At 40.4% G+C, this 26,717-nt stretch overlaps 1 protein-coding gene across 9 annotated transcripts in view; it reads left to right on the top strand.

The window, feature by feature from the left end:
- HIVEP2 (HIVEP zinc finger 2) overlaps nucleotides 1-26,717 on the top strand; it is a 156,888-nt gene that overhangs the window by 77,349 nt on the left and 52,822 nt on the right. For 6 of the 9 annotated variants that reach the window (XR_010600107.1, XM_005280387.5, XM_042848208.2 and 3 more), the window contains exon 2: nucleotides 22,019-22,116. The gene's annotated coding sequence lies outside the window, so the exon portion shown is untranslated. Of the gene's footprint in view, nucleotides 1-22,018; nucleotides 22,117-25,932; nucleotides 26,031-26,717 lie in introns of all 9 variants that reach the window. The other 3 variants (XM_005280392.5, XM_065590301.1, XM_065590300.1) reach the window with 1 other exon arrangement.

The following is a 26,717-nucleotide window of genomic DNA, read 5'->3' as shown; positions in this document are numbered from 1 at the left end:
AAGCCTCTTCTTTTTTAGAGTTGCCACTCGGGGTTGCAGATCTATGAGGTTTGGATTATCTGAGTAACTGTAAGAACTGAAATAATGTAAAATTTGAGGTTCATCATTTCTAGTAGCAAAGATGATAATTTAGCACTGTAACATCAATAAGTTTGCCCTATGCAGGAATAACCCGCATGTGGGGAATGGAAACTCTTGATGTTCAACTTGCCAGGTTTCCTTCTGAGTCTACCTTTGAGAGGGTAGGGGAGATTTCACCCAGGATCTCAGGGGATCTGCTGACTTCACTGCTGCCTGGCCCCTAACTCCCAGGGTCCTAGCTACATAGCTCACTTGACATTTGCAAAAAGCAACAGAGGGTCCTGTGGCACCTTTGAGACTAACAGAAGTATTGGGAGCATAAGCTTTCGTGGGTAAGAACGTCACTTCTTCAGATGGTTCTTGCATCTGAAGAAGTGAGGTTCTTACCCACGAAAGCTTATGCTCCCAATACTTCTGTTAGTCTCAAAGGTGCCACAGGACCCTCTGTTGCTTTTTACAGATTCAGACTAACACGGCTACCCCTCTGATACTTGACATTTGCAGTGGCTATTGGAAACTCCCTTTAAACTCTGTGGTTATTTACCCCCAACTTCCCTTTTGGTTTTATGAGGGAAAACCCAGTGGCACTCCTGCTTCCACATCCTCCCTTCCCAGTCCATGGTGTTTGTATTATCAAGAACTTTTATAATTTAGGATCCTCATTTTCTTTAAACCAATATTTGTTCTTAAAAGCCTTCTTGAATAAATGACGGTCAGTAAATAGTAGCATATCTATCTTATCTAGTCTGTAAAGGAAGTTGACTCTAGTTGCATGTGGCTCCTGATCCCTCCACTCCCAATTGTCAACTTTTCACTCATCCTTGTAAGTTTCCCATTTAGGATCAGGTTGTAGGGCAGACAGCTTGGGATGTGCAGATCAGAAAAATCCAAGATCTACATACCTCCCAAAATATCTCCCAGTTCTTACAGAAAATAACATTTAAAAAAAAACCCAAAGTTTAACTGGAACATTAGCTACCAAAGTTTTCATACTCTTAAAAATGGGGGGAGGGGGGAGGAAATGTGCAGAGGCAAGTTACTTATTTGCAAATAAAGGTTCACGGTTCAATAAGATATGTGGCAGCATTTATTAATTGGGGCCTTTACACTATACAATAAGGTTATTAATTTAAATCTCTTAATTTTATTCTTTATTTTTAGATTTATCCTAAACTCAAACCTTGTTGAACCAGTGGATTAAAGATGTGGATTTGTGTGTGCACTTACAATCTGTTAGAAACCATAACTGTCTCAGTAATATTAAAGTTGTGACACACTACACACTGACCAGCATCAAATTTTATCTGACAGGGCCATTTTTTGCCCAATTTAAAACCACCGAAAACAGGAGTTTACTGTGAAATTGCTGACACAGCATCAACTGTAATGATATGAATGCATCACTGTAGTGCACACTTATCTCTGTCATTCACACCCAGAATTGAGTTATGCAGCATGCGCTTTCCAAAGGCGAGGCCACCTTTTTGTTCTGTGTTTGTACAGCTCTACTAAATACCTTTAAAGATTTGACCTGTTCTTACTCCCTAGTTTTAAAGCAAAAGTAAGTTGTCGGGTTTAGTATTATTTTACTGTAGATAAAGTGCTCGTAATCTATAGAAGTCCATTTATGTGATTCCGCGTTAGTGATGCTGGCACAGACATGGATGACTCTTCACTACTGTGAGACTGTTTATCATCAGGTCACCTTAGGAATAAAGGGAAGTGTTAGCTGGCACTGCCAGGCTTTTTAAGCGTATGTTTTGTTAATGTAGAACTTGTACATGCTCTGAGTAGTGAACCACAAGCTGCAGATGGAGCCAACTGAGAGGAAGGAATTTGTCTGCTGTACAGTAAAAGGAAGTATTTGCTGTGTTATTATAGTACATGGCCTTTTGCCATCTTTGATAAAGTATTTAAATGTTGTGCACCCAAAGTCTGCTGCCCTCTTGACCCATCATCAATCATCAGCTGTACAGCGAGGCTGGATGAAACAGTAGCTCCATAGGAGATCCATTGTTTAAGCTTTGCGCAACTTTTCTGAAAACGGAAATTGCAGACAAAGTAGCTTCTTGAAACACTGCATGATGCAGCGTATCATAGTATACCCTCTTTAATATATACCTTTTCTGGCTCCCTTCTGTGCCATTGCAAGCAGGCAGAAACACTAGAAATTTGTGGGATTGAACTTCATTCTGATGAATTTCATTGCCTGTGAGTGAGACAAGGATTTGGGGGTGGGTATGTAAGAAAAAAAAAGACAATCACAATAATTCTGCATTGTGGCCATATTTTTGTATGTAGCTCATAAGCAGCCCCTTTCATATTTTTAAAACTGTTTGTTGACAGTGCTTATAACACTGAATATGCCCATAACTGTTCTAGGTTATTTTGCAGTGCTTTCCCTTTTAACCTCTCCTTAGTAGTTAAGAGTGACATATTGGAGATTCCATCAACTCCAGTAAGAATGCCAAGTATGCACAGCTATATTGTATTCTCTTAAATTAATAGAAACAGTTGTAGATACAGATCCCAAATGGAAAAGCTTTCTCTTTAGTCCAAATCTTTTATGGTTTACAATTGAAAGTTGCACAGGTATCACCTAAGGTGTGAATTTAAACCAATAATCTACTAAACTGGCACAAACTTGTGTGTAGCCAGTCTTATTTTCATTTAAGAGGGCTTATTTTTTGGTTTAGCTTAAATCGATTGGGAATAGGTTTTAATAGAACTGAAATAAAAGGGTTGATACAGGGGTTTGCACCAATTTAACTGTAGTGGTTTAAAAACTAATTTAAGTTATACCTGTGCAACATTCTGATTTAGAGAAAGACGGAGATACCCATTCCTAGAGAGATTTTTCACACTTCACCATAAGTAAGGCTAAAATCCTGAACCCCAGGCACCAGCCACAACTAATTGGGCCTGGGCACTAGGGAAACGAGCAGGGCGGGGGTGGATTTGAGAGAGTACCCCCAGGCAGGAGAGTGATTACAGAGCTACTCCATAGAAGCTACTGATGGCTGAAGTAACCTACTCTATGTGAGGTACTTACCAGGATTCCCTGCTGGGAAATCTATGCAGTGCAAGATCCCTCTACCATCTCTTCTCTGTTCCACCCATGCCCTGCCTCCTCTGGCCCTTGTGTGCTACTCTGAAGGAGGCTTGCATGGAGCAGTATTCTATGCTTTGCTGAATTCTCTCCAGCATAAAGAACAAAGTTGTCGGGTACATACATCTTTTTTGTAATAACTGGCTTAGGAAAAAAGCTACTAGTATCAATGTAAATTGCTCCCTGATTTATGCCATCAGTCCATATGTGTGAGACTGGCTCTTCTATTTGCAGAACACACTACAGCAATTTGTGATAAAAACTGCAATAAAGAAAGCAACCATGCATGACAGTTCAGGCATTGCTCATAGATGGGAGGGCACATGTGGCAGCCGTAGCTGACTCGGGGAAGACAGTTCAAAGCTGTATGGTTTTGTTTGTTTTTAGTACCCAGTTGTGTTTATGAAATAGCTGTACATCACTGTATGTTGATCTTTTATTTTTTTCCTGATGAGGAAGAGTAAAAGGACAGTGGTTTCCGCATATTTATTGCGAATTATATCTTTTGTAGTTTGATTGCTTTTGAGCAATGTTAAAGTAAAAATTAAGGGTCTGAATCTTTAATTTACTCCAAATTTATACAAGTCTAATTCCATTAATTACTCAGAATTTACAGTAATGTATGTGAGGGGAATTAAGCCCTAAATGAAATAATAGCCATATCAAGTGAGCAGACCTTGATTATTACACTGAGTGGTGCAGATAGTTTTCAATGTTTTCACATGCAAGTTTTTGACATACTAGCCAGGAATAATCTGGGTTGAGGATTGTTAAACCTGTAGCCCATTGAATACTGTTGACTGTCTATGCCAGGTGGAATACTTTAGGAGATTTGCCTCTCTGCAATCACGTTTTCTGGGTATGGGTTTCGTGGGATGGTGTGAGAGAGGAGATTTACTGATTACCGTACTTACAAGGAAGGAAAGGGCCATTCATTTTTACAAATAGATTTTAGGTTGTATAAAGCTCAGTTACCTTACTGTTCCTGGAACCACTTTAGGCTATTAACCGCTAAATCTAACATAATTCACATGTACAAAAAGATGAATTCTAAAGGAGATTATAACCAGTATTCTGAAGAGGAATACAAAATTCTGTACGAGTCTACCGTACATAGTATGTTGCATATGTCTCTATCATTACAGGTGCTCAGATACTAGATAAATACATTAGATTAGATTACTTTGAGCTGTTGCTTCATTTCACAGTATTTCTAGTTTTCAGTGTTCTACACTATTCTATTCCTGTTTATAAATCTTTTAAGTGTGCTCATTAAAAAAGTAATTAAATTGTCATTATAATGTATAGTATGCCTGAAGTCAGTCACCTAATTAAACTGAAAGAGTAGAGAGATAGTAGCTTCATAAGCATTTATTAAGTACTACAGTATTAATTATGCAGGGCTTCTGAACCAAGTAAAAGAGGAAGGAATAGAAACACCAGTTGAAAAAGGTTTTCCATTGCTGTCCTTCTCAATGTAATAATATGAGATTCCCCCCCCCCCCCACTAGTTAGTAACATAACACTACTGCTTTCTTTTGGTTAATTTTTAATGACATTATTGATTTTTTTAATGACTATTACTCACAGCATTTTCCTGTAATATATTTGACAAAAAAAATGGACCTTCTCTGATGCCTCTAAAAATGTGAGTAGAACTAGAATATATGTTTAAAAATATGGTGTTAGATGGAATATACATTATGTGCTTGATTCCGATTTCTCACTTATACAAGTGGAATTCCATTAGCTACAATGGAGTTACTTCTGATTGGCAAAGGGGAAAGTAAGATCAGAATCAGGCCCTGTAAAAGGCCCCATTGTAAGTATATCAAAACAATGAACTTGTGATAGAAGGCCATCTTTAACTCACCATGTTTTGACAGGTTGGTGTATTAAGAATGTGTGTATGATTTGGTTCACAATAGGAGATCATAAAGGGGCAAGAGCCTTAAGTTAGAATTTCTTGTTTGTTTTGTGTTGTAATATAGATTTTAACACATTGAAATAATCTTTTCTTCACACTTTCCTTATGGTGTATTCCACTTTGTTTTTGGGCACTTCATTTCAGTCTTAGGTGGGGTTCATGTCTAGATCTCTGATATAAAGTGATCCTGTACAGCCATAATGATTTATTGTGGCATAGAGGGTCTTAATCCACAGCTATTCTGTGCATGGAACTTTGGTTGATTTAAAATGAGCCATCAGTTTTGAGAGAGAGTGAGAGTATAATTACTTCAGGCGAAAGATTGGTAAGCTTTCAGAACAAAAATAAATTTTAAATTGTGCATCTCAGTTCAGTGCTAAGTGCTCCTTTGAGAGTCCTGTAAAAGAAAGTCCTTTGTACTTTTCAACAGATGCAGCAGCCCATGTCTCTCCACAAATGGGCCGTAATTCTCTTTTGGACAGGTTACTTCTGAGGATAAGAGGTCATTTTTTCAAAACTAGTACGCTGTAAAGCTGATAGGCAGATGGCAAAAGCCACAACAGTATTGTCATGGTCAGTTTGAGTGTAAGTGTTTGGTAACCTGGCTGCACAAGGATCGGTGAATCTTAGAATTTGTTAAATGGAAGCACACTGGCAACAATCTAGTAGCAGCATCTAAAAGCTGTGAGCCTTGGTTATTTGGTAACTGTGAGCCTTATCCAGTAGTCTTTACTCTGGCAAAACTTGGAATGTGGAATTGGACTATAAATCCTATGAAGGACCTGTTTCTTTTTATCTTCATTTTGATAGGCTGCACTAAATTGGAAAACCAACCAACCAACTCCACAACCCCCAAATTTGCCTGTGGATGATCAAGGGAATTAGGATAGTTTTTATTTACACAAAATAAAATTAAAATTGAATATATTTGTCAGTGAGCAGTGCATATTCTGTGTCATCATTCCATTTGTTTTGGGATTCAGAACACTGTGCACTAAGGCCCCAGTCTAGCAAAGGACTTAGTTTTATGCGCATGACTTTAGTGGTCTAGTCACCTGCTGAAAGTTAAACATGTGCTTAAGTGATTTGGTGGATTGGGACCTATGATACTATCCTGCATCCACTGAAGTCAGTAGGTATTTTGCTACTTACTGCGGTGGGTGCAGGATCAGACCATAAATAAGAGATTCCCTGATGATAAGGGAAGGATGTTCACCCTATGTGGAACTGAGAATATTATTCATAGATAGATTCCGAGGCCACAAGGGACCTCTGTGATCTAGCCTGACATTTTGTGTAACACAGTTATTGACAGCTCTTGATCTCAGTGATTGCGATAGCAATGTTTCCTCATACTCCTGTTCAGTCACTATCATCACCACTTCAGGTTAGTACCAGGGCATCTTGACATAAGGAAAATAACTTGAGGGTTTATTGGAAAAAAGGGGGGAGGAGGAGGAAGAATGAGTAAAGGATGTCAGTCTAACGGAGGTCTTAGATGACACAATACAAGTAGGGTTATACAGTGCATGTTGTGGTCAGTAAGCCTGTGTTCTGAGCTGTGCACTGGAGGCTTAACGCTTGTCTGTTTGTATCAGACTTTACAGCTATCTCTGTAATAAATAAACTGTTCATGCCATGCTATTGTTAAGCATGTTTGCAGCTTTTTACACTACCAGCATGCAGAGGTATAGCAGTCCCCCTTTCCAGCTGATTGCTAAGGCAGCTCCATGAAAACCAAGGAAAAAAGGCCCACCCTTGCTTTTATGGATTCTGAAAACACGCTGGCTACATATTATGGCACAGCTTTTTGCGGCAATTGTGAAATCCACCACTCAGACGTCCTCTCTCAATTTCATCTTCAAAAGGAGACCAATAATTATTTCCTTTTGCTATCAGCTTTTTTCACTACCACTTAGTTTATTTATGCATTTTTATTGGTTAAATGCATCTATCCTATGCTATAGGCACATAATTCATTGAAAGTCCCAACCTTGGGGACTTGGATCATTATCTTGATTTATATAAAGTCTGTGATTTATTTTTTAAATTTTTATATGCAAAATTAATGTAATCCTTTAACACAGGGCTCTGGAAATATTAACTAATCCTCACAGTGCCCCTAATGAGCTAGGAATTATTACCATCATTTCATGGGCGGAGAAATTGGGACACAGAAATGTTAGGGCCAAGGTTTTCAAATGTGGGTGCCTAGACTGAGGGATCTAAAGCCGGATTTAGGCACATAAATTAGTGGCCTGATTTTGAAAGCACGTTGACTTCAGTAGCAGTTATGGGCCTCACCCTCTCATAAAATAAGGCTACTTCTTTGGGTGCCTAACTATAGATACCCACCTTTGAAAGTTTTGGCCTCATGACTGCCTACTCAGTGGCAAGCCTAGGATTAGAACTCAGCTGTGCTGTTTCCTAACTGTGTGCACACTCAGCTAGTCTAAGCCACCTCTCTTGGAGTTAGATTTATGCATTGGGAAAGAGGAAAAAATAGCTTATATCAACACACATGAAACCTCCATCTCAATGCATTATATGTGTAATGTGTATTCTATTTATTACATGGTTTTTGACTTTACCAGAATCATAGAATCATAGAATATCCGGTTTGGAAGGGACCGCAAAGCAGGACCAATCCCCAACTAAATCATCTCAGCCAGGGCTTCGTCAAGCCTGACCTTAAAAACCTCTAAGGAAGGAGATTCCACAACCTCCCTAAGTAACCCATTCCAGTGCTTCACCATCCTCCTAGTGAAATAGCGTTTCCTAATATCCAACCTAACCCACCCCCACACTGCAACTTGAGACCATTACTCCTTGTTCTGTCATCTGGGCACTGAGAACAGTCTAGATCCATCCTCTTTGGAACCCCCTTTCAGGTAGTTGAAAGCAGCTATCAAATCACCCCCATTCTTCTCTTCTGCAGTATACATTCCATTTTAATACACATATGAATTAATGACAAAAATGGCAATATGATTTTACCTCATGTATCAGTAGAGATTTTAAAATGTTATTTGTAATGAGGGATTATCTGGCCAAAATTACAATTTTGAATGGTAATAACATTATTTCTATAATCTGAGTGGCTTTGGATCATTTCCCTTCAATGGAATGCATCAACATGGGAAGAAAGATGGTCTCATGGTTACAAGGCTCAGCAGATCCAGTCTTTGGCTCAACCAAAGACTTTGTGTGTGAGCTTGAGCAGGTCACTTACTTTCTCTGTGCCTGAGATTCCCATTTGGGGTATGGAAATTGCTAATGCCTCAACCTCACAGGGGTGTCCTGAGTATTAATATGAGTGAGATGATGAGTGTCATATAAAAATGTAGACAGGTAGAAGTTTCTCCTTCACATCTGGATATAAGTTTTCTTGAGTCATAGAAAGTGCCTTACAAAATAGGAGTATCAAAACATGCATCTGAGTGGATGTGTATCAATTTAGTTTAAAAAGAACATCCCATATGGTTGTTATCCATTCTGAGTAGACAGAAATATTGCTAGAAAAAAAAGGACAGATTCAATGATAGATCTCAGTACATACATGAAAGGCAGACCTATGTGACGTCCAGCCCTATATAACATGCAGGCACAGCATCTTCAGTGCCCCCCCCCCCCTGCCTACAGCTGACCTTCATGTATTCATAGAAAATGATAATTTAAATATTTATTCAGTACAATAACAAAAATACATGTAATTAAAACAGTCACCTAGGTAGCAGGTAGGTGCTACTTTACTACACATGCACATATTTCTTCCTTGACTTCTGCTCCACGAACGCACTAATGATATCCTCACAATCTGTGTCTTTTAAAAGTTCTCCCTCAGTAGTTAGAAGGGTCCAGGCTTCTGATCCTCAGGAGCACCTGCCTCAAGGCTTTAGACCTGGGGGGAGCACTGGGGCTCAGGGCTTCAGCCCCACGGCTCTGCTCCTGGTTTCAGCTTCGCAGGGGGCACTGAGGCTCAGGGCTTCAGCCCCAGGGCTCCGTTCCTAGCTTCAGTCCCATGGGGGGCATCAGGGCTTGGGGCTTTAGCTATGAGGGAGCGCTGGTTTCAGCCCAGTGCTCCCCCTGTTGCTAAAGCCCAGAGCCCTGTTGCGCCCTTCCCCTGCTGCAATCTCAGTTTTCCTCCATGGTGTCTTCTAGTTATAAGGTGGCCCTAACTGCGTTCTCTCTTGTCATTTTTCTCTTTTTGATTAGCTTTTAGCGTAGGCCCTCCTGTTGGCCCAGACCTTGGGTATTTAAGGAGATAGATCTTTGAAAGATGTCAAAGCAAAGCGCAGGGGCAAAGATTGCTTAAAAACCTATCTTTGTTATCTCCTGATCCATGGGACAGCCAGGGGTTAGTATGGGCCGCAGCGTAATTTGAAGCAGCCGCAGGATCCACGTTTAGGGAGTCCTCAGCCATCCATTTAGGGTACCTTTCAGGATTATTTGTACCTTTCAAGTAACACAGAGGGGTCTCAGCATTCAATGGCATCTGAGTTTTGGGGTTTAGCTAAAGAATAAAGAGCTGGTGGGATGAGAACTCTCAGCCGGTCATGTTCCCCTCATGATCTCCCAGTGGGAGGATAGTTGACGGAGAGAGGGCTGGGCTCACATGCATTCTGTTACTAGCTTCATAAGATCCTAGTGGTGATAACAGTTTGGCCCTTTAAGAAATACTGCCCTTTAAAAAACACATCACTATATTAAGATTTGACGACAGTGGAATGAAGATGGGTGGTTATTGACAGATGGAGATGGAGATAGCACGCAGCCTTTTAGTGCCATTTATTTTATTCCAGCTTCAAAATCATATGTGCCAAGGAACAGCAGGACTGTACGTTGGCTAGAACAATATTTGTGAGCCAGGAAAGCTAGGGTTATGCTTGTGTGTTATTGCTGAAGTTATGATTCTCATGCCAAAGTATTGCACATTAGACAATTATTATGTAGGGAGTTGCCTGAATGAACTTCCTGGTAATCCTGCCGTATGTGCCCTCACTGTGGTGGTGTGGAAATCAAGTCTGTCCATCCCAACTTTTCTAACTCTATCACTGCTGTAGCTCTTAGACAGCAGCAGCTTTGTTTGAAAAAAGACCTAGCAGGCAAGTCAGTCTGCACTGCCATATGCTTTCGCATCACACGCTTGCTGTGTTATTCAGTAGGGAATGGTTGAAATCCCTTTACAAAAGGATACAGAAACCTCTCTTGTCAGTACAGTCTCAGGAGTCCTCCGCCCCTATGCTAAACATAGCCCTTTATTTGAGATTATTCTCCCGGTTGTTGATTAAATTTTTCTAAGACTCACCCTCTGTAGCTTTTGCAGTGATGATTGCGTCACACCCATCAGTTGTTATTTCCAGGTCCTCAATTTTCTTCTCAGCCTCCTGCCGTTTTAATCCCAAAACTTCAAACTTCCTGTCCATGGAAACCATAGTAGCCTGGATTAGATCCAGCCTGCCAGAAATATCTACTGCAGGCCTTGTAAAGAAATTAGATTATGCTTGGTGGACAGGGACCACAGCTCTAGACATTGCCAAACCAAAGGCAGGTAAACCCTTCTAGGGCTGCAAGCCACATGTGACTATGCTGCCAAAGCCCTCGCTGATCTTAATTTATTCAAGGGCATATTAAAGTCACTTCCCACTCTCTTATGAAAATCACTTTCAGAGATGACAATGTTAAAATCGTAAACAACATGGATGATTGGGAACAATGGAATACATCATAAGCAGCATGCCTGGGTGATATTTTTGTTGTCTCTGTGGATCTGCATGATGATCCCTCTAAAATATGGTTTAAATTATATGAATTTTTCAGTGCCTCGGTGAATCTGGTTCATGTCTGTCTAACTCAATGTGTTTCTTTTGATAAAATTATTCCGACACAATTACAGTCACAATACAAATAGGAAGAGAAGATCTCAGGCACCTGTTCTATCTGGAGAGGAACCTCTGCCTGCAGAAGGCGAGCGTTCAATCTCTGTCGTATGCTTCCACTTTCTCTTGATCCTTGGAAACCCCACAGTGTGGGCTTTGCAGAGCTGGAGGGGGTAGGGTAGAGTCGGGGAGTAAGCCAGCTGGGTTCCTTCAGCTTTCCCCCTCCCAAATATTGGGAGAGCAGCAGAGCGAGTCAATACATGAAAGTGGCCCAGATTTTCTTTTTATTCTAGAAGTGCTGTGGCCTTTCCTCTATGGGGTACCACTCCTGAGACATCGTATCCTGATGTGTTCCAGTAAAAGCACATGAAAACATAAAATTTGCAATACTGGCAGAGGGCAATACCTTAGTCTTTAAAGTATGGGAAATCGCCCCCACCACTCTAAGGCCAGGGCTGTAATACAGACTTTTGCTGACATTGCTATGTCGATCAGGGACATGATGAGCTGTCTTCTGTGGCCAACGTAGTTGTGCTGGCAAAAGCTCCTAGTGTAGACAGAACTTGTAGACAAGCAAAACGGTGCTTTTGCCAGTATAGCTTATATCACTAGGTAGGCCAGGAGTGGGGCATGGAATAAGCGATATCAATCCAAGCTGATGGTTGGTATACATTCTGTCCATACTAGGAGCACTTTGCCAGTATCCTAGCTACTGGTATAGGTATCTCAGCAAAACCTTCCAAATGAAGACCTGACCTAATATTTTATTTTATTTTGTAAGGTATTCTTTTGTTTCTCTATCATCTCTCCAGAGCTCTAGGCACCACCCAACATTTAAAAAACACAATTAGGAATATAAATAGTTCAGTAGAAATCTTTACTTCATTAATTTTTCAAATTACAAGTTTTCCAACTAGTAGGCTGTCCCACAAGAAATGAAGTCACTCTATCAAGCCACCTAACTCATCCTTCAGACTCCATTGCCTTCATCTACAAACTCACAATCTCCCTTAAATACCTTCAAGGCAAGATGGGCTTTGCAGATTGCCTGCAAGGTTAATAACTCTGGACTCAACTGGATCAAGGAAAGAAGTGAATTACACAGTCAAAGACCTCTTAGGGAGAATGACCTGACAACCCAGTTGCCAAGGAGTAGTATATATGGATCAAACATGTCAAGGGGGCAGTTAATATTTCATCCAGTGACACCTTCCAGTTCAATTTTATTGGCGTAATTTTTTCATAACACTATCATTACATTCACTGTCAATTTTTAAAGACGTGTTTGCCTCTTGTTATGTGATTTCATGGCTGCATTCCTCTTGAGCAGATTGGCATGTCTCTTTGATGGCAGGTTCACAGTTGGAATCCTTAAATCAATAAATCATTTTAGCGAGTTGTTGAGCACATCAGATTTGAATTTTAAAAATCCATAGCCACAGTTGTAACATCATAGTGGCCAAAACTTGATGTTATTTGCAAAGGATGTTAGAAGAATTGTACTCAGTCAGTGTTACCTTTAGACTAAGTCACTTTTTGATCAGGTTTTGGCCGAATGCTTTTTTTGTTTTTTGTTTTGTTTAAGATATGAAAGAAAAAAAGTTAAGGAGACAGAAAGACAATTGTGACAACAGATGGATGATAGAGAAGCTCCATCCACACTGTGTTTGAAATAATGCTAGTAACAACCACATTAAAAATAGTTGTTCTTTTTACAGCTGTTTCCCGTACCAGTATGGAAAGCACATTTTTTCCCCCTGGAGCCATGTTAGAAAAACTGCTAGACACTGTTCCTATGGCAGTCTGTAAAACAGTTCTATATCAGAATAATAGCTCTCTAATCTCACTCACTAGCCATATTAATAAGGAAAAGACTCAAGTTAAGGAGACTGAGTTAACCAAGGAAGAAGTAGGAAGAGCTTTTAAGTTTGGGTTCTTTGATTGAAACCTCACTAGCAAAAACTAGATATGGCTACTGCTAGTTTGGGGCCAGATTCTAATGCTCTGACTGAACTTTTATTTCACAAGTAGCCTTCTCTGAAGTCGACACGACTACTTGTGTAGTAAGGGTATTAGAATCTGGCCCTTGGGAAGGAAGTAGGAAGATATACTGTATTTTCCACTGCATACATCCGATGAAGTGGGTTTTAGCCCACGAAAGCTTATGCTCAAATAAATTTGTTAGTCTCTAAGGTGCCACAAGTATTCCTCATTCTTTTTGCTCTATAGAACAGTTTTTCGAACACATTTTTGTTTAAAAGCAAAATCCTATTCTCTCATTTAAATATGGCTGTTACTAGCAGTATTACAGCTATACCGTGGACAGTGCATTTCTGCTTTCCATCTGTTGTCTCATTTATTTTTTCAGTCTGTCTCCTTACTTTCAATTGTCTCTTCTCTGTCTCAGTTTATCCAATTTTCCAGGCTGGCCGGCCATTGCAGTATTATTGCTGTCCTAATGGCTGCAGAAAGAGCAGTGGAGCTCTTCGCTAAATGGTTTTGTTGTTGTTGTTTTTGTTTTGTTTCTTTTTTAACAATGCTGTTGCCTTTGTGCTTTGTTTGTTTGTGCTATGTGCTCTCTGTTGTGTCATCTTGGTAGATAAGATGTTTGCATAACATGCATTTTGCTGTAATTGTTTAGTTTCTGCAAACATTTATACCGTAGTGTATTTTACACAGCTCATGTGCCTTTGGGACAGTGATAGATTGTAGTCTCAAAAAGAGACTGGCTCAGATCTTTGCCCCCACTCTGGATGCTTGGGGCCACTCTGGCAGCATAAAGCAGCCAGGTCCCTGTGATAGGGGATGTGTCTGGGAGAAAGATGCCATGGGGCAGCCTTAGGCTTTTGCAATTATTGCCAAGGACTGCCTGGTCCTTAAGAAATGCAAAGATATCTTAAAGCCATATTTGCTCCCCACCCATTATCTTTTGGTGGGAATAGCATGGCTGAACTCAGTTTTCTAGCCTATTGACTATAAATTGCCACTGAACAGTTAACAGTCCTGGTGTTTGCAGTATACTTTTTCTTTCCCAGTAATGTGCAATATAGGAATACTCCTGGGAAACTGTACATGCCTGGGAGTTGCAATGGATTATATTAATGGTTGGAACTCTAACTTGAAACTCACAGCATTTCTTCCACTGCGCAGTGGGTTCCCCACTCCCTCTGTGAAAGAGGTTGGGGGTTTCATCTGTGGATCCACAAAGATCTGCTTGGATCTCTGGAACCCACTAGAGGCCAGGGATTTCTGCGCAGAATCCTTTTGCCTCCACTTTTCTTCATTGCCTCCTTCCACCATGATGGCTTTTGGCACCTTCTGGGCAGTATGGGCTAGATTCACAAAGAAAGTTAGGCCGACATTTAGGTGCATAGAGAATCCCTGGGATTCACAGGGCCTGGGTTTGGCACATAGGTTCCCTATACAATGAATGGGGAGAGAGAGCCACCTCAGAATAGGATCCACAAAAGCCAGCTCTTCGGCTAGGGTAGCCAGTGGAAGATGCCAACCAAAAGGGTATATGTTAAACGCTGCCTGTCTCCTGGAGTCAAGCACCTCATCCAGGCTGCAGGGGAGGCACCTCCCTCTGCTTTGGATTCACAACTACACACCCATTACAAAAGAGAGGCTACAGAGTCATTCTTATATACTTGCTCTCTGTCTGTGGCCTGATGACTCTGTAGCCCGGTGGTTGAAGCACTCACCTGGCATGTGGAAGATCCAGGATCCCCTGCTTCAATGACTTTTTAAATTATTTCTCCACAGTGGAACAGCTTCATGAGAGACTGAAGAAATCCCACATCAGACTATCCCATAGCATAATGGTTAGGGTCCTTATCTGAGAGGCGGTAGATCCATGTTCAAATCCCTTTCTCAACGGAAATGATAAATTTAGATAATGAAATAAGGAAGTCTAAAATAATTTGGGATGAACTGAGTAATTTATTAACACCTGAATTTATTTAAAAACCAAAAACATAAAAGCTGGCCTTATTTAAAGTCCCCCCCCCTTTTTTTTGGCCAATCTAATTTTTTTCTTTAATAACCCGTCCAACTAATTTTCTGTTCTGTGAGTCAATACGTGAAAAATTGCTAACAAAATGGTTTGGTTAAACAAAAGTTGGAGTCAGTTGCTGAGCCAAAGTGTGATTCAGGAGCTGAAAATATCTATGCACTTCACGCGTACAAATCAAACACGGTTCTTTGGCAACTCCCACTGGGCTAGAAGCAGAGTTTGAAGTCCTCCCTTCTTCAGCATGCCATGTATGGATGGGGACCCACGCTCCTAACAAATTGCCGATCAAACTGAACACATAACAAGAGAACAGTGACATCAGTGCAGAGTGATTATGGCTCAGTAGGAAGGTCCTCAGTCTCTGCTGCCTTACCCTTTGCATGTGCATTTACACCTGTGCAGTGTGAATATAATCAGGATGGGAGAGTTTTACTTTCACCTTCTGTAGACATAAATGGCAAGTAAATTGGGAAGAGGCTGTGTGCATCTCCCTGCAATGGAAATGCGCTGAGCTGACATTTAACCATTTTGCTGGAAATTCTGTAACAAAGTTTGTGTTTAAATTTTTATAATCCCCCTATGGAGTCAGTGCCCTGGTAGAATGAATGTGCTGCTCTTTGCTTCAATCTGTCAGGCTGAAGATTTGAAAAGACAACATGTACAGGTTCATGTTGTGTAGGCGGTCTTTGCAACCAGAAACTTAGGTTCAGATTCTGATCTTAGTTACGCTGGTGTAAAGCCATAGTAACTTCGTTGATATCTGCTTTGAAATTACACCAGTCTAACTAAGGTCTTAATTTTATTATGTGGTGAAAAATATCTTAAATATTTGTGGGAAGAGCCTAAGTCCTTGGAATTCCGATTTTCCATGTTGACAGATTTTGTTTTTTCCCGGGCATCACACTTCCCTGCTGCTGTTCTGCACCTCTGGTTGGTTGCCACTGTCTACGGACAAGTTGATTTTTATTTGTAATGGAGACTGGGCTACTGCCATTGCTCTGCTGTGGGCTCAAACACACAGGGAGCACCTGCAGGGATGCCCTTTCTTGTGAGATACATTTTGACAACTCAAGTGATTGTCATGGGCTTACAAGACACCTGCTGTCTTGCAGCCTGCTTGGTTGGCAGCCACGAGTACCTTTGCCTTAGTTTCTTCACAGCGCAGGTGACCTTCCCCTCTCTCCTCCCTGCCCCCACAAGCTTATGTGTCATCAGCTAAGAGGTATTGCTGGATAATTACCCTATCTAGAGGAGGACACACAAACAAAGGCACTTCACTGTAGAGGCTCCTCAGGGTATCCTGGATAGGCTTTACTTGCTCTGTTTTGAATCATTTACCATACTGGTTTTCAAACTGTGGGGTGTGCCCCCTGGACAAGGTTATCAGGGGAGCACAAGGTGGGGCATTAGGCTGCGGCTGGATGGGTGGCTAGGGCAGGGCAGTGCACAGGGAGCCCCGGCAGTTATGGGGGGGTGGGGAGTGCAGCCTTGATCAGTCCCTTCCTACCCCCGCAGCAGCCTGCTGCTCTCCCCGGTCTCCCATCCCTGACTGCTGGGACTCCCTGCGCATTCTCCCCACTGCTGCCCTGCCCAGGCCTGCACAGTGAGGAGACCCTGGTGTGCTCTACACTGCCATGGGCTCCTCCGTGGATGGAGCCAGCTGGGGCCTGCCACCACCCCGCGGGTGACCTGCCTGCTCCCATTCGTGAGCCATTTTCTGTCCCAGATGAGAGGGTGTTGCGGGGGAGGAGAGGCACAGCAAAAAAAAAAAAAAAAAAAGTCTGTCTGATTTACAGCATCAGCTTTATGTGGTGCCCTAAAATGGGCTCTGCTGATACCTTTACATGTTCGCTTGCCTGCCCACTTTCAGATGATCGCCAGATGTGTATAGACACAATGTCAGCCATCACTTTGTCTCTAAGCCTCCAGCCTGGATAGTGAAGCCATGAATCCCGGCTGTCAACATCTAAACTTCTATTTGTGCTGAGGTTACAGGGCTATAGTTAGGGGAATGTGCTCTTACAGTACTAATTTAGACCTTCGCTAGAATAAAAAATCTAGCCTCTATAGTAGCATGAAAGTAGTGTTCTTGTCAGCCAGAAAATGGCACAGTGGGCAACTGCTGACAGAAAGAGAGTGTACAGGCAATTTGCATTTGACATTTTACAAAAGACTCAGTCACAAAGGTTCCAGTGCACGTTTTAATGTAATCAAATGAATTAGCTTTTTACCCCTGAATGTAAACATTGGGGGGCAATATAATGTAAGTGGACACTCTCAAGTAAAATTTGGCCCCAAGATTAGGTTTTTACAGAACCTAAGGACTAATAGAAATGTTTCCATTAATATTTTTACAATTCCAGTAGGCTTTTAAAAAAGATCTAAATATTTCCCGATGTTGTTTACAACACAGATATTACAGCATTGCGCCAGTGTTGCCTTTCTTTTTTTTTTTTTTTCCTGACTCAACCATGTATAGTATGAAGATAGGCCGGTATCAGTGGATGAGCATCACGTGTAATGTAAAACACAGATATGTTCTGCCATTTGGTCATGTGAAGTTAAGTGAAAGTGTGACATAGCTTTTACCTTCCTCTGCTGTCAAGAACTTTGTACTTCCAGTCTCAGTTACTGCCGCTATCAAATTGTGTAATTAATTAATTGCACCTTGTTTTGAGGGTGATAACTGCAAAATTACTGAGGTTGTGTTTGGTGTCTGAAGCTTAATGCACCATAATCACAATCATATAATCACAGTTGGACAAATTGTAGACCCTCTCTTCTCTCATCTGAGCTTGCAAGGCACAGAATGCTTTGCAAGTGCGATGTTTATTCTCTATAGGAGAGAGATGACAGCAGAATATTTGTGCAGAATGGGTCCACACCCCTTACACACTGATATGGGCCCTGAGCTGTCTCACACAGCAGGGGAATGAGGATGGGCCATTCACAGTGAAAACAAAATGTTCAGAGTTTGGTTTTCAAAAACTGCATTTCCCCTCACCACCCTACCACCCCGGTTTTTGTTTTTTAGCCCTCCCCCCCCCCAAACCAAAACATTTTGAAAAAATTAAATATTTTCTGTTAATTTTGTGTTTTAAATGCACTTTTTCATTAAAAATATCAACCAGATCAAAGGAATGGCAGTCGTGTGATTCTGATTATGCAAATGAAACTGTTTTCCCTTTCTGAGACGGATTTGAACCCCTGGATTAGAAACAGGAGACATATGCAATTACTAGTGCCCTGAGCTATCCAGCCATGTACCAAACAATTTGATGACAGGATATATTTTGGGCCTAAACTAAGATAGTGTCTAAATTTGTCCAAACACTCAGCGTATGTTTGGAAATCCTTATTGAATCTCTTTCAAACGCCACTTACCGTACAAATACAGCAAAGGAAATTAGTTAGCCCCTCACTCTGTTACAAACCCGGTCAGTTCAAGACTTTAGGCAAGTTTTGAAACAGTGTGAAGGTCTATTTTACACTAGAAATTGGATCCAAGTTTACAACCAAATTTGTGGAGAACCAAATTGTAAATTTCCTTAACAGCATTGCAGTCGTAATGTAGACAGGGCTTTGATTTCCTTTTGCACTTTTGAGGTACTTGCATACACTTACTGGACTTTTCCAAAATCTTCAAGTAATAAATGGCAGAATATTTGTTGTTTTCAGTAAACTTTAGGGTCACGTTAAAATATTTTGCAAGGTGGAAGATACAAAAGACTGTCAAACTACAAGTCAAGTGCAGTGAGAGAGTTTAAGAGGTAATACCAAAGTCCCAGCTCCTGTTTATCCACCAAAGGAATTAATCTTTAAGGTCAGCTGTGACTATGATGCCATAATCTCCTGATACATTTTTATGTTGCCACCGAGGTGCAGCTTTATCAATTATAAAATAGTTTGTGGAACTCCCAAAGGGCGGTGTGGGAAGTAACCTGACAGAAAAAGTCTTTCAGAAGCAGACAGTAACAGTTATTACCAGTGGACTTCTGCCTGTGTGTAAAAACTAATCCCTAAATTTATGAGATACAAAGTTCAAACTGAAAAAAGATTACGAGCAATGAGCCATGCTTCGCTTCTCCCACTGTATTTAACTTCTGAGGAGTTAAAAGGTGTCTTTAATCTTAGTGTATGTGTTCGCAAACAACTGCAGTAGATTAGAAAATGTTGAGCAGGTATGATCACATATTAGCAAATTATCAGATTATTATTGTATTGCTGTGCATGTCCAGTGCGTAGTTCTTAAAGGATGGGTACACCCATGCTTATTTAATCATGCTATCAAAAAAAAAAAAGCAGTGATTACGCACATTTTTTAATCTTTTAGTTGTTTAAGTGATCCAAACAAATTAAAAGTTTTGTTTTTTAGTATGGCAACAATGCTGCTTGGTGCCTTAATTGGACAGTATAATTCTGTTGGACACATGCATTGTTTGGGATTGTTACTGACATTATGGCTTGGCTATTTCCTCATAGCACGTACTATACTTTAACTGTAGTGTTCTTTTAAGATGTGATTAAGGAAATTCAGAAGGACAACATGGACCAAATCTTGCCATCTTTCTTCAGTCAAAACTTCCATTCATTGGGATTTTTGTCTAAGTAAGAAGTGCAGGAATAAACTTTCTAAGGTATGGATTAAGGGCCTGATCCATCTCTAACCAAAGTCAACGGGAGTCTTTGGCATTTAGATCAGACCCTAAATTCTCCTCTGAGTTATGTCAGTGCAATTGCATTGAGTCCATGAAGTTACACTGGTATACATGAAAGAAGAGTTTGGCTCCCATATTTTGAAAGGCAAATTTGAAATCAGTAATACAGAATATAGAGTTCCTCAGTGATTCCAGCTTTAATACTCCCTTTGCAGCTATTGAGAGGGGACAGCAGTGTGGTGTTTGGTTTGGTTTTGCATCGTAAATAACATCTTTCACACACTAGGCTTTATTCTTATTTACACTAAGTCTCCTTTACTAGTGCCAGAGCGATATACAGGGGATTTAGTGTAAATGAGAATTAAGCCCACTGTTTTTACTATGTGGATTAAATAAGCATATTTACGACACACTGGGGAACTTTAATTAAAAACAACTCTCTGCAAGTTCTACAAGCGTCAGTGAAGTCAGTGAGCCCTGTTTCCACAGAATGAAATGGCCATGTTTCTAAGGGAATTTCTAAGGGAAGCTGGAATTTATCCTTATCTTACTATGGGAAACACATGCTGTAGATAGGGGCACCCAGGTTTTATTGCAGGATGGGGTAATCTGGAGCCATGTCATTTATTTTTTTTACTTGCTAGAACTTTTTCTGCCGTACACTGTAAAAATATGTCGGGTAAAATCTTGGCCCCACTGCCATTGACTTCAATGTTGCCAGGATTTCACCCATAAAGATTAAAACCTCATTGGGCCCTGACAGTTCAAAAGTTCAAAAGTAGCTCCTTGACTCTATATCCAAATTAATTTCCTAGAAAGTTATTTCGATGCTATAAAGTGTAAGGGTCTGGAGCCAGAACATATGGTTTTTTTATATGCTCAAATGCCTGCATAGACCACTGTTTACATTACTGGTTAGTAACACATTATCATTTGCCTGTTTGTTTTTGTTGCTGATAGCAAACATTACAGAAAAAAAACATAAGCATATGTCTTTTATTACTAACTGGTTCCAGGCCTATTTCATCCTTTGGATTTTGGCACTGTGCTTCAATTAAACCACATCTGCATTCTCATAACAGTGGAAATCCTGTCCTTAGCCCATCCCATCATGTCTAGGTATTACACTGCATATGATACAGCATGGAAAATCATGTCATTGAACCCTTTAAGCCTTTTGAAGTCAATGGGAGTTTTGCCATCGACTTCTATGGGAGCAGGAGCAGGTCCTAAAACAGGAATGGCCAGAGTGTATCTTGTGGAGTAAATGTGTCCCAAACATGAAGCAGCCTCTGGCCACCCCTCAGCAGGCAGCACCACTGTATTAAAAACCAAGGCAGTTGTAATCCACTCCATTGTGTATGCAAATTAGATGTGATTCTCAGGCTTCTGGCATGTTGCCAGTGTACCCTAAATAACCTCACTGTATGCACTGGCACTCCCAGTAAATAGGAAGCATTTAACTCTGCAACTGGAATTTAGTTAACTACTGGGTTGAAGCGCTGTGCTCAGGAATAGACTCAGGTTCACTCTCTCACCGGTGCACAAGCATGAATAAATTCTAGAAAGCAGTAAAAACTTCTTTTTGTCAATAACGTCAGCAGATCTGCATCTGAATACACACCGTGAGCAGATGTGTTGAGTAAGAAGGTGTATTTTTTAAAGTCAGTGAGTTGAAGTATGAAATGGAAATTCACAACATACAGTGGTGCTTTCTCCTCTGAAGATAGCTAATACAAAGCAAAAATGTGAATTTAAAAAATGAAGCTGTTTTTAAAGCTCAGGGCTGCAAGGCAAAGCAGCAGAAATGAGAGAACTTGGAGTTTCAACAACCAAATAGGGTTTTAAAAACTATTTTAAAATATGCTTTTGTTGTTGTTCTGGTTTTGGGCACCACATTTTCCGAACTAGGTACACCTACTGAAGTTGGCAGTTTTAAGTATAGATGCACTTGTGATGCACTTGCATACTTTCTGAATGTGCATGCACTGCCTGCTTGTGTAGATTTTGCAGGTTAAATTTGGGTGCCTGTGTTTGAAAATGCATCCATCTATGTACCTGTTGGCCCCATGTATCAAGTGTCGTCAGCACTGAAGAAATTTCCCATGTTTATTGTAACCCAGTGCACATTGGAAACCCCGGCAGAGATACAAATGGTTTGTACTATATTACACACAGAGAAAACCCTTTACATGTTGTAAAAAATGGCAGTGATTGACTCATTGTGGTGGTTGTATTTATTTATACAGCCAACATCACAATGCCATTATGTTATCAAATAAAACAGCAGGCTGGCTTTTCCGTAGTTTTTAAAACCTTTTTTTTTTTTCTAATTTGTTTTCTTAATAGGTGGAGACGATCATAAAGAGCCATATTTACTGGAGTAGTGAACCAAATTGCCTTGATTGGAACCATTATTCACTTGCACCTTTGACATCATCAGCCAGGTAAGAGAAAAATAACAGAGGACGCACTTAGATTTAACTGTGGCAATGGGCCTGACTGTACAGGCTGGGTGAACATTTCTTTTCAGTCTTATAAGGTTTATGTGGAATTCACTCACAACCCTAGCAAATTACACTGTGTTCTGTCTAAATATTTCACGTACTTTTGTTATAAGTAACACCAACTATTGCTAGAACTGAACGAGGTTAAAGAAAAAGTACTTACTCTGTTTTCTGAGTTAGTTGATTTAGTGCATTTGGCAGCACTTTCACAATTTTCCCGGCATAATCAATCAGTTACTTTCCCCTCGGTATGTGGTTCTTTCACACAGTGTCAAGGGAGAACATTTTTTTAAACAAATAGGACAATGTGATCATAAAACCACAAAAATTGGCAGGGAGACTCAGGACCTGAAAATACCTATAACTCATTTTTTAAATTAACCAGATTATAAACTGATGATATCCCTTTAATTCATTGAGCAATTACAGTGCACTGTTTATGACATTGTCTGTGGTAAAGGAACTCTTATTGCTTAGTGTCCTGTACATAGCGATCCCCTGCAGTTCTGGAGTTACCCATCACATCAGGCAGGGTAGTCAATAGTTCAGAAGATTATGTATTAATTCTGTCTAAAAATTCATGTCCATTACAAAATGCATTTAAAATTATTTTCATTGCTATCATAGGCCTGTGACTGTAAGAAAATCTTTTTTTTATGTTCCTATCAGTAAAGCCATCCACAAGCATTCAAGTCTGAGTCAGTCCCCCCCAAAATCATGACATTAGCTTTAAAATAATGAGATTTGACAACAATAACTCTTGGATGATTTTTATGTGCCCTTTCAGGTTTTGAGCTTGTAGGGTTCAGATAAGTCAAATTTTCAGGATTCTTCTCTGAAATTATGAGGGCCAGAAACATACTTGAAAAATAATGAAAGCTGGGATTGTCATGTAATAACATGACTACAGAGATGGGACTTTAAGAAAAATATCAAATATTGTGACATAGAATCGCCAGAGTTGTCAATATTGTATCAAGAGACCTGGACCTATGAGAAAATTATGTTTTATTCTGTGCATCAGTGGGAGGGTTTAAATGAGGATGAGCTATGTGAACCTTCACTCATTCCTTGAACTGTTCCCAAAACTTCCTTGAGGTTTGGGCCCAAATCATGCTAGATCATAGAGAAGACACTCTGCATGTGGATCTCTCCATTTCCGCACAGATGATGAGCTCAGCTGTCTGTTTTGCACTGTTCCCTTCCTCCTTCCCTCCTCCTAGAACCAGTAGAAGCCTTTTTGCACAGCCTGGGGTCAGTGCTGGAGGAGAGGGGTGTAGATTGAGCAGGCTGGATGTGGGCAGGAGACGACACATTATCTCATCCAGAGGGCCTGTGGAATTACTTTAGAAAAAAAGAACCCAAGCTGTGTTTACCTATTCTGTTGTCCCCACCCAGTGTCCCAAAAGGTTGGAGAGCAGTAGCAGTTGGGAAAGCGCTGACAATAAAAATGAAAGCAAAATAAATGGAACTCCTTTCTGAAGAACAGAGTCCTGGCTGTGTTCTGACTCACTATCATAGCACAGAGAAAGGGCACCAACAGGGCAGAATGTGAATGGCAAATAGAGCTAATGTTGATTTGGGGTGAGGGTTGTACATTAGCATGCAGGAGGGCCGTGGCGGGTCCTTGAAATGGGGTTGTAACATAAATCTTTCCAGAGACTTTATGGCACTTCTGTGAATTGGGGCCTTTATTGCTGTAGCTCTCTCATGTGCTGAAAACTCTCTCTGATAATGAGTTGGCTGATAATGGCATACTTTGCTTTTTTTGTTGGGAGCGACTGAATTTTAGAATAGATGCTCTCAGTTAAGGTATTTAAGGCTATGCTATTGGTACTGTAATAATATGTGTTGTTACCCTGTGTGCTAATGATAGTAAAGTAAACACTTAATAACTGTAGGGTAGTAAATATGGTATGTGAGCTATAAAAAGATTCTTATTAACAAACTGAACTCTTCCTTGCCTGATATAAGGGCTAGATCTTGCAGTCTTACTGTAGTGCTGGCTCAGGGGGGCCAGGAAAGCATATCTTCCCTCAGGACAGGTACATGCAATGCTACCAAGCCTGCAGCCTCAGATACCCCCTGGAAGGTGATGGCCGTCCCATCCGGGGGAAACTGAAATGTTGGTGCGATATTAAGTGCTCAGGCTCTGGTGCTGTGTGGTGTGGAGGATCCAGGTGCTCTTTGCTGTCTGAGCATTCTTACGAGGATTCTGGGCCTGATTCTCTGCTGCCTGACACCTGTTGTCATTTACACCTGTCCAAAGCCAATGCAAAGCAGGGTGGATAAAAATCAATGATTTTTTTAAAAAAATCAAAAAAATTGGATTTTTTAATTTAAATTTTTTTGATAAAATGCTTTTTGAGGAAAAAACCTATCCAAAGATAGTTTTAATTAAGATACATTATAGCTCAAAGATATCTCATCATGGAATAGGGATTAGAAATTCTAATTCTATAGTATGAGATAATATATCCATGTAATGTTTAAGAAAAGTTTTGTAAATAAGTTCCAATAGTTCATGGATTAGGGACCCAATCTTATGGGGTTCCACAGGCTTCTGTATAGATTATTTAGGTTAATCTTTCTATCTACTCAAAGGGGCTCAGTGCTCAGTCTAGAAGATACCATCAGAGATGCTTAGTTTTGCAGTTCTCAAACAGTGGATTTGTGTCTCCAGAGGTAACATGCTTGTTAACAGCAAAAATGTTTTAAAATAAATAAATAATATATATAGGTGAGAAATAACAGACCTCAACTCTATTGTCCCTCTGAAAATTTGTGTACACAGAGTCAGTCCCTTACCTCTCTCTAAAAGTGTGAAGTTTCAAAAAGTTCAATGAACAGAAGATTGTTGGGGGAGGAATAGATCTGGACAAGGAGAAGAAATCTGGAGATAAATGTGAGAAGTGAGGGACGTATGCTTTTTTGTTAAAATATTATACGTTTGCTGTTGAAGAAAAAATCCAGAATACTTAACGTTGTTGTTTTAGTTAAATAAAACAATTTAAATGTCTGTCTGGTGGTGTTCTCCTCCTAATACAGCTTGGCAAGAAAATCCTCCAAATATTAATGATTAACCTGTTGAATTGGAGATAGTTCACTTCCCAATGACTTCATAAATATCTGCTTCAATTACCTTTGGTAAATGAAATAACCAAACAATCATTCATTTTCTGATATAGCTGTAAAACTAATCTGAAAAGTTTTCAAAATAAATCACTGTTAAAAATGTATAGTGTGTACCTTCTAAAAATGAAACCTACATCTATCTCTGAGTTGTGAAGAATATATATTAAGGTTATAACAACCAACAAGAATGCACTTGTATGTAGAAACCCATGATTAAATCGAATCTTCCTGACTAGTGATTTAAATCAAATCCACCCTGATGCAAAGTGGGTGTCAAATGCTGCCATTCTGATCCCAAAGCATTTGACACATACTTTGCCCAGATATAGCACACTGTGCTCAAAGGGTAAAGTGATAGCGAATCAGACCCTGGAAGCCCCTGGGGGATCAAGGTGTCTCCCCTTTGGGTCCTGGTCCTGGGTGAGACTGCCCATTGCCAGTTGTTCTGGTGGGTCTGGGGGTTACAGCCGACAGCAGGTCTGGGCTTCGTTCTCCCCATATTGGCATTAGCCCAAGTTGAGTGAATTGGAGCTTGGGGCATAGAAGTGGTAGCAGACGATGTTTTCCAGTCCTATTATTACTGTAAGACGGGGACATGCAGATTTCCTCCTCTTCCCCCAGAAAACCACTGAATGAGTTCATGGAGCAATGGATCTACTTGCTGGCCTCCTGAATATCTAGGATAGGGGAATGGCACTCTGAAACATGAGGAGTCTGGGGTAAGTCATTGAGACTTGAGGTAAATGGGAGAGCTGTCTGCAGACTGAGCATTCCCATAGAATGAAATGACTAACCCCCTTTCCTCGTGTGGCTGAACTGTTCTTTGGCACCACAGTTGACACAACTTGTCAGTCTCAACAGGGAGGCCAAGTACTGAATGGTCATGGAGACTGAATTACCTTCTCTTACTCCAGATTGGCTCTGAGGCATACTGGCAGGGCAGCATGGGGAAGCTTGTTCTGTCACATCCTGTGCTACGCCTGTTCTGTGAATAAATAGAGGACACCGTTCTCTAGGGCTGTCAATACAGCAGTCTGCACAGGAACTAAGTTAGCTGAAAGATCTGAAAGAAAATGTATGTACCTTTCATATGTTTAATGTATGTGAAGCTGTTTCCTTATGATTGTAAGAAGCAATATCAGTGTTGTAATTGCAACAAGATACATGATTGTGTATTTGTACTGTAATTTTTCTTCATGGACTTACTATATTTCAGCCAATGACAAAAATATCCAGACTTATTTAATGAAACCTAATGAGTTAGCTTCATCTATATCAATATAAAATTTATGTATTTGCTACTTTCATTGTATGGCGGTGGACAGCTGAGTGATAGATGGCAGTGCATTAACATTCTATATATTGGATGCATGTAGCCCCTGAAATCCTTTGGCACTGTGACCTAC

The sequence above is a fragment of the Chrysemys picta genome, chromosome 3, assembly GCF_011386835.1.
Source record: "Chrysemys picta bellii isolate R12L10 chromosome 3, ASM1138683v2, whole genome shotgun sequence".
In the NCBI taxonomy this organism is placed as follows: domain Eukaryota; kingdom Metazoa; phylum Chordata; order Testudines; family Emydidae; genus Chrysemys; species Chrysemys picta.
Note: the sequence above shows the minus strand (reverse complement) of the source record. Positions and strands in the feature narration are given on the sequence as shown.